This window comes from Pseudophryne corroboree, chromosome 4 (genome assembly GCF_028390025.1).
Source record: "Pseudophryne corroboree isolate aPseCor3 chromosome 4, aPseCor3.hap2, whole genome shotgun sequence".
Classification (NCBI taxonomy): Eukaryota; Metazoa; Chordata; class Amphibia; order Anura; family Myobatrachidae; genus Pseudophryne; species Pseudophryne corroboree.
Genome location: NC_086447.1, coordinates 299,948,269 through 299,956,360, shown reverse-complemented (window position 1 = coordinate 299,956,360; position 8,092 = coordinate 299,948,269). Strand labels below are relative to the sequence as shown.

The window sequence follows — 8,092 nt, the reverse complement described above, 5'->3', positions numbered from 1 at the left end:
TGTGATGCCTATGCAATAAATTCCAAATGTAATTTGACCTCGTGTGAATTCATCCCTAGGCATATAAGTAAATTATGATTTTGGTGTATTAGATGTTGTTTTATTGTGAAAACTAGATTGTCTGCAACTTGTAGGGGGTGGTATTCATGTGACCGCCGGTCAGCTGACCGACAGTCACATGACCTCCTCCACGAGCCCGATGGCTCACTATCCCGATGGTCGGCATGCCGACCAACAGGGACTATTTCCACTCGTGGGTGTCCACGACACCCATAGAGTGGAAATAGAACCCGTGGCGACCGCAGGTCGCCACCGAGCCCGCAGCGTGGCGAGCGCAGCGAGCCCGCAAGGGGCTTGCTGCACTCGCCCCTCCCTGCCGGGATCCCGGCGTCGGTATGCTGCCGGGATCCCGGCGTCGGTAAGCTGACCGGCGGTCAGGAGACCGCCGGTCACCAGTACTACACCCCTTGTAGGCACTGCCTATATTTATTGGATGTGCTGTTTTCCATACCATTACAGCATTAGCCAAATCATTACACACACCAGATACTTTGATTAAACAAATGTGTCATACTAAAAGATTACTAACCACTATTCTTACCCTAACAGCTAACTAGCAGCAGCAGCAGCACACTATGGGTCAGTGCACACACAATACAGATAAGAAGACACTGTGTGTGATCATGTGCTGCTGTCTCTTTCTCCTGTCAGGGTTCCCACAAGGGGGGGATAATGAGAGTCATCAGCAGTGACTCCTGAGTAGCTACAGCGAATCACTGTTTTGCAAAGAAATTTCTTAGTGTCACCCCTAACAGAATCTGAAGAATCCGGGAGTTGTGACAGACAAAGCAGGGCAGCAGTAGCTTTATGGCTGAAATGGCAGACGGTAGGCAACTATGGGAGAGGGGCCTATTTTTATATGGAGATTAATATCCCATCCCCCTCTATTACCAGTCGCTTATTTTATGCCAGTACTACCATATTCAGCTCTAGATTTTCTTCCCAGTCCTTCCCGCACCCCCAAATAATTTCCAGTTCTTACCCAAGATAGTAATCTGTTATGCTGTTATACTCTGCAACAAATATCCAAAATTATTCAAGTCCACCAAATCCTTCCAACATCCTATTAATATGCCGCCACTGTTTCAACTTCCTCACATTCCCAGGTGCCCAGAAACCCCCCTTTCGTCAGCCAGTGGCTCAATTCATGACCACAATAACAGTAGTATTTAATAAGATTCAACCAGAGCTGTGGCCACAGTAGGCAATATAGAGATCGATAGATATAGTAGAAACTGCTGCACATGCCCAGTGACAGCAAATTAGGCTCGGGCCAGCACTGGGCATGCGCACAACATCTACTTACTGCTGCTCTGCAGAGCAGCAAGTGAGAGGGGCTTCCCAACACCTCACCCCCCCCCCCACCCCCTCCCACCGCGAGACACCTCAGCCTTAGTATACGAAAAACGGGACTGACTCTGCAAAACTTGGACTGGTGGGAGGTATGATATATGTCCAACACTGGTACTAGGTTTTTCTGCCTCTCGCCAAGACTCACAGACTTCTTAAAATGCTCCACAGAGCAGCGGATTTGGACTGTGAAATGGTGCCTATGTCCGTAGAAAAATGTTTAAGCTCATGTGGGCTGGCCCTACTGCTGCATCTAATAGGCTACTGTACTTTGACTGTTGGCCCTGTATATGTGTGACATATAACATGCTCTGCACTTTGTATGAAGTATAATTTGTTTGGTGCTAATTATGCCCTCCTCATGGGATGGCCACACTGGCAGTAAATACAACCATTTGGACCCCCTCCCCCATCTAGAAATCCTGCACTTGCCCCTGCTTCCATCACACTTTATATGAGAATATACATTTCTTGATCATTGGTCATCCAAGCACAGACAAGTGACACATGTCCAGTAATAATGATATGCCCTTCATTCTAGTGATACATAAAAGATATACATTGAAATAACCAAGCAATATTTAAGAACACAGAAATATGTACAGTAATGAAGGGGTTAATGGGAACACTTTGAAGTAACATTTCTTTTTTCTAGATCGGGGGTGGTATTTCAGCTGGTCTGGTGGGGGGCTAGGGCAGCACATAAAATATCTTGTAATTGTAATTCCTATCATAAAATATAAGTAAGATTTTTGTAAAGAATCTTTTTATTAAAGTATTTTATAAGGGAAATGAATCGAGAAAATCAACAGTGATACGCTATAGAAAACATACAGTGACTAGATCTAGGGGGATGCAGTTAAAATACCGGCTGTCTGTATCCCAGAGATCATGAGACAGACGACAGAATCCTGACAGCCAGTGAAATGCAGATGGCCGGAATCCTGACCAACGCAGATTATATTCCCACTTGGTTGATGGCAGGAACCAGCTTCCTCACTGCAGGGATTCAGACAGATGGGATGCCACTGTTGGTATACTGACAGCCGGCATCTCGTCTGCCGGTATAACATATGTATTCCGATCTAGGAACAGGAATGGCAGACAAGTGCTCATTTGCAGCGTCTGGATGGAGATGGGACGTCTATTTTAGCCAGATCTTTTGTACCCAGCATGTGAATGGTGTAAGTCCCGGTACTAATGATGATGACAGCTGCGGACATAAGAACAATGAGAAGTATAGGCTTCCATATGCAGTTGCATGTATTTTTAGTTTACACCAGCAGATTCTCTCATTACTATAATGTAGTAAGGAGGCAGCCAAAGCCTAACCCTCCTATGATACCTAACCATAACCCACCCTTTCCCGGGCCCTAACCCTAAAACCCTCCCCGATCAGAGCCCAATTTAGTCATCACGGGGCCCTAGGCAAGATACAGGTTTGCCCTCTCCCCACCTTTAAAAAAAATAAAATACACTATAGCAGTGGTTCTCAAACTGTGTGCCTGTGCACCCTGGGGTGCCACAGGGCACCTGCAGGGGTGCCTTGGGTTGTTTGTCCAAGACCAATTCATATTATTTATGGTCAATGTAATAGGCAAAACCAGTGATAGTGGCTGCCAATAATAAAATATGTTGACAAACAGAAGCAAATCCTCTCCCTCACCACACAATTGAACCTAATGACATATAATCACAATTTACTTAATTTAATATTTCTTTTTAAATTTATTTATTACCAGCCATTTATATAGCGCACACATATTCCGCAACGCTTTACAGATAATGGCCCTCATTCCGAGTTGATCGCTCGCTGCCGTTTTTCGCAGCTCAGCGATCAGGTTACTACTGCGCATGCGTATACACCGCAATGCACATGCGCGTCGTACGGGTACAAACAGCATCGTTGCTGTGCAATGTTTCTAGCGACGAATCCATTCGCACAACCGATCGCAAGGAGGGCGTTTATGGGTGTCAACTGACCTTTTTCTGGGAGTGGTAGGGAAAATGGAGGCGTGTCCAGGCATTTGCAGGGCGGGTGTCTGACATCAATTTCGGGACTGGACAGGCTGAAGTGATCACAAGGGCTGAGTAAGTCCAGGAAGTGATCAAGCCCGGTGGACGGGTGAAACGCGTCTTCCGACATCACCCTTTCTTCTTTTTCGGCTGACCGGAGTCACGGACGTTCACACCCGCCTGTGCCATGCGCTTCTTCTAACCTCCCCGTCTCTGAACTGCTGGAAGCAGCGGACGGCTTCCAGCACCCGCCGGACGCTCACACCTGCCTGTGCTATGTGCCTCTTTTGACCGCCCCGGCATTTGAACTGCTGGAAGCAGCGGACGGCTTCCCGTACCCGCCGGGGTTACTACCAGGCCGGCGGCGCACATGTACTCTATAACGTACCGAGACACCAGGGGTTTCAGAAAGCCAGCGGCACCCATACAAATAAGACGGTCTACAGGACAATATAAGGGGTATTCCACCCCTTAACCCAGCGCAGTAATATCAGTCCTTTTCTCTTTTTTCAACTTCACACATTTGTTTATATGGTGTAAATTGGCAGTCAGTGGCTCGCACTGGCTATACAGTGGATCTCACCTATTTGTATGAACAATTCCTTATTCTTTTTGTTTGCATGAGGTATATTCTCAGCATTCCAGGCAATAAGCTATTTTTCTAGCATTTTCAGCCACATTAATATCAGTTACATGCATTGTTCTTTATATCCCAATGTTCCAGTCATTGTACAAGTATTATGATATTGGAAGTGATTTAATCAAAACCCCAATAGACCTGCTCTAGTCAGCATACACTACTATAATTTGGTTACAGTTGCCTTGTCATTTGTTTCTGCTTCCTTTCATTTACATCCCTAAGTTGGATACTTTATATACTCTGCTGGTTACATTGGTATCTTTTTCAAAAATTTGGTCTTTTGTCCTATTTGAGACATCCTATACTTAGACAACATTTGATTATATTCTAGCCAGCATCATCCTTATTTCTTTCTTTCTTTTCTTTATTTCATGGACTCTCACCATTGATTCAGGGCAACGTCCCTGTCTAACATTGGCAGCAGATCCATCTGATTTCTCCTATCTCTGCCATCTGTCCTGAATAACTATGTGAATTCGTGAACTCTCATCAGTGATTCCAGAGCTTCCAATCATTGCTTATTCCCTCTACTATCATACCACACTGGAAACGCCCGAAGCCGTCTGATCTCGGAAGCTTATCAGTGTTGGGCTGGGTCAGTACTCAAGCGGGTGACCATTGAGGAATACTCAGTGTAGTAGAGCTCATTGGTTCAGCGCATACAGTGTCTAACACTGACAGAAGATTCACACTGCCATCTGATTTTCCACCCTTATACCACCTATCAGAATAACCAGCATTCAGATTACATCATTATTTGTAATAACAATATCACGTATATTAATAACTAATATCATTTGTATCAATTATATTCTGACAGGGAACATAAAATTGTGTTTTGTTTATTAGTAGAACGTACCGCTTATAATCTCATTAATTTATAAATTATTCAGAATCTCTTCCGTCCGCCGGAAATCAGTTCGTATCTTGTATCAGCACTTTGTGCTACTTGTATATATTATTATCCTTTTGACCATTATTCTCTTTACGAACCACTCACTATCTTAATTTTGTTGCATTAATAAATTTGAATTTTAATCTACTTTGACTAATTACTAATTATTTAAAGTTAAGAGTGCGCCCACAAAAGAGTCTTCTTTTCTCTTTACTGTCTCATGTTCTCATACTGACTCAGGGTGCACCACCAAGCAATAATAGAATTAGAAAACATTGTTTTCTGGCAATTATTTGATTTTGGTTTCAGAATATCACTAAATTATACCTACTATTTAACCTGTGCGGTATTCCCTCCCTTTCTTGTTAAGTCCAGAGTTACTCAGAAACTGCAAAAAACTTTTTCGTACCGCTCGGCTGCACATGCGATCGCACACGTGCAAAGCAAAAATACACTCCCCCAGTGGGCAGCGACTATATGTTTGCACGGCTGCCAAATGTAGCTAGCGAGCGATCAACTCGGAATGAGGGCCCATATTTGGCCATTCACATCAGTCCCTTCCACAGTGGAGCTTGCAATCTATATTCCCTACCACATGTACACACAGACACATTCACCTACCAGTATATTTTTGGATTGTGGGAGGAAACCAGAGTACCCGAAGGCAGGGGTGTAGGGAGGGCGGTACCGGTGGAGCTCAAGCTCCAGGTGCACAAGGAAGTACAAGGCACCGCAGCACGACTCCGCCAGAACCTCCGCCTGACCGCATGCAGCCGCAGCTGTCAGTCACTGACAGCTAGGGTTGCCACCTCTCCCTGATTTCCTGGATCCTCCAGGATTTGGTGGCAACCCTCCAGGAGGCTTTTCCCTTCACCCGGATTCCTGGATTCTCCAGGAATAAGGGGACCCTGGGGTCACCAGCAGTGCTCCTCGGCAGCCGAGGAACTCAGTGAACTACAGTGACTGTCTCGCGAGATGATGACATCAAATCTTGCAATACTGTGTGTAGCGCCGACTGAGCCGACGCTGTCATCAGCAGCTCTTCCTCAGCGTTTCACCGGGCTGCGCCTGCGAGCCGCATACTGAGCCAAAGCTGCCGTGACACTGCCATCAGCAGCTCTTCCTCAGCATTTCCCCCGAGCTGCGGTGGTGAAGTAACGCCGGCCCAGCTCATGTGAGAAGAGCAACGAGAGCGGACAGGCATGTCACACATATATTTATAATATAATGAGCATTGCATGAAACAAATAGAGGCTCAACTTATATATAGATATCGGGTAGTGAAGAGTACAAGCGCTAATGAGTTTGGTGACAGTTATACTGGAAATAATTAGGTGGATTAAAAGATTATAAAATTGCCTTATGCACTTATCTGATAAAAACAAAACTTCAATCCGGTATTCATCATTTTAGGAATCATGTAAAAGAAGAAACAGCAAACATAGTGTGTATCGTTCACAAGTAAAAATAGAGCTTTTAGCTGTATAAAGTGCAAAGTTTTAGGGAATCTTGGCTATTCCCAATAAAAATATAATCTGTAGCTTCACAACATAAAATACAGATTTTAATGAACAATACAAAACACAGCTAGACAACACACGTACAAGATTTTAAAATCTTAAGAGCTTATCTGTCCGTTCTAAGCACAAGGGAATCAATAACCAATTGTTCCAGGGACACAGGATAGCCAAAGTTTATGCGTACAGGATAAAAGTAGTTCAAATGCTTATCTGTCCATCAATAGGAGTTTCAGCAGCAAACGGTCCCAACGCGTTTCGTCCTTCAGGGTGTGGACTTCTTCAAGGGGATCAGAAGAATGAGCTCAGACTGCTCCATATATACCATAAAGCAGGAAGTTGTGATAACCTTTTCTTAGTGACATCACTTCCTGTGATGTCACTAGTGTACAATGTTTAAAATACAGATAAAAGGACTAAATAGCTTGATAAATAAATAAAAAAGGGGTCTAAAACAATAGTGAAGTGAGTGGCCTATAATGAGAATACGATAAGAGTGATTAATAGTGGTGTTCAGTGGAAAAAGACGGCAGTGGAACGCACCGCCGTCTGGTGGAACGCACCGCCATCTTATGGACGTCATGTCCGCCTATTCTGTGATACGATATTGGAGAGGAGTGAAAGGTGGCGTAGCGCCGGGTGGAGCGCAACGCCGCCCGTGCGGTGGAACGCACCGCCATCTTGTGGGATGCAGAGTGAGAATGCGGAAGTACTATGAAGAAGACGGTGGTGGAACGCATAATGACGATCCGGAAGTGGTGCAGGGAGGGAGGCGGTGGAACGCATAATCGCCATAGAGACTATGGAGAGGAATATTTAAGTGAAAGAGCCTCATGAAGTGATCGTGCTTTATACCAATAAATAAAGATTGGGTGTAGTTCTTCTAAATATGATAACACTGCCAAACTGAGAGAGTTTAAAAGTGAAAAGTAAAACTGAGGGTGCTTATAGTTTTATACTATGCCACTATTGAGCAAAGAATTTAATAAAAGAATTTGATGTGTTGTAAATTAGTGTACAGGGACACTCATTTTTGTATGAATAAGTAGAGACAGCAAAAACAATATTTTCATAGTATCCCATTTTGGGGAGAAGTGGTTCCAGATTACATTTTTGGGAGGTACATGGGAGCTAAAATGAAAAAGACAAAGATACAGAATGTATAAAAATATATAAAAATATATAAATGAACAATTAATATATAAAAAAAATATGGATCTATATATGTAAAAAGTAGGCAGTTTGAGAATTTCGTGTTAATAGCAATGAACCATCATGCAGTGCTACACGTAGGAGGTAGGTGTATAATACAGATCGTTATTGGAGAAAGGGGGCAATTTCAAAGGCTTCATTTAGTCCTTGTGGTGATAGTGTTTGGAGCTCGTGTATCCAAAACATTTCACGCTTGGAAAGTTTATTTAGTATATCTCCACCTCTATCGCCGGGTTTAACCCATTCGATCGCTTTGTAGGTGATCTCTTCTGGGTTGGATCTGTGTTTATCTATGAAGTGTTTTGATACTGTGTGATTGTCAACTTTGTTTTTAATATTTCGGATATGTTCCTGTATCCGAAGTTTTAGAATTCTCTTCGTTTTGCCCACATATTTTAGTCC

General features: G+C 43.7%; 1 pseudogene; it reads left to right on the top strand.

Annotated features, from left to right (window-relative positions):
- Positions 1-4,591: 4,591 nt before the first annotated feature.
- Positions 4,592-4,710, top strand: LOC134912669 (5S ribosomal RNA; annotated as a pseudogene).
- Positions 4,711-8,092: the final 3,382 nt, after the last annotated feature.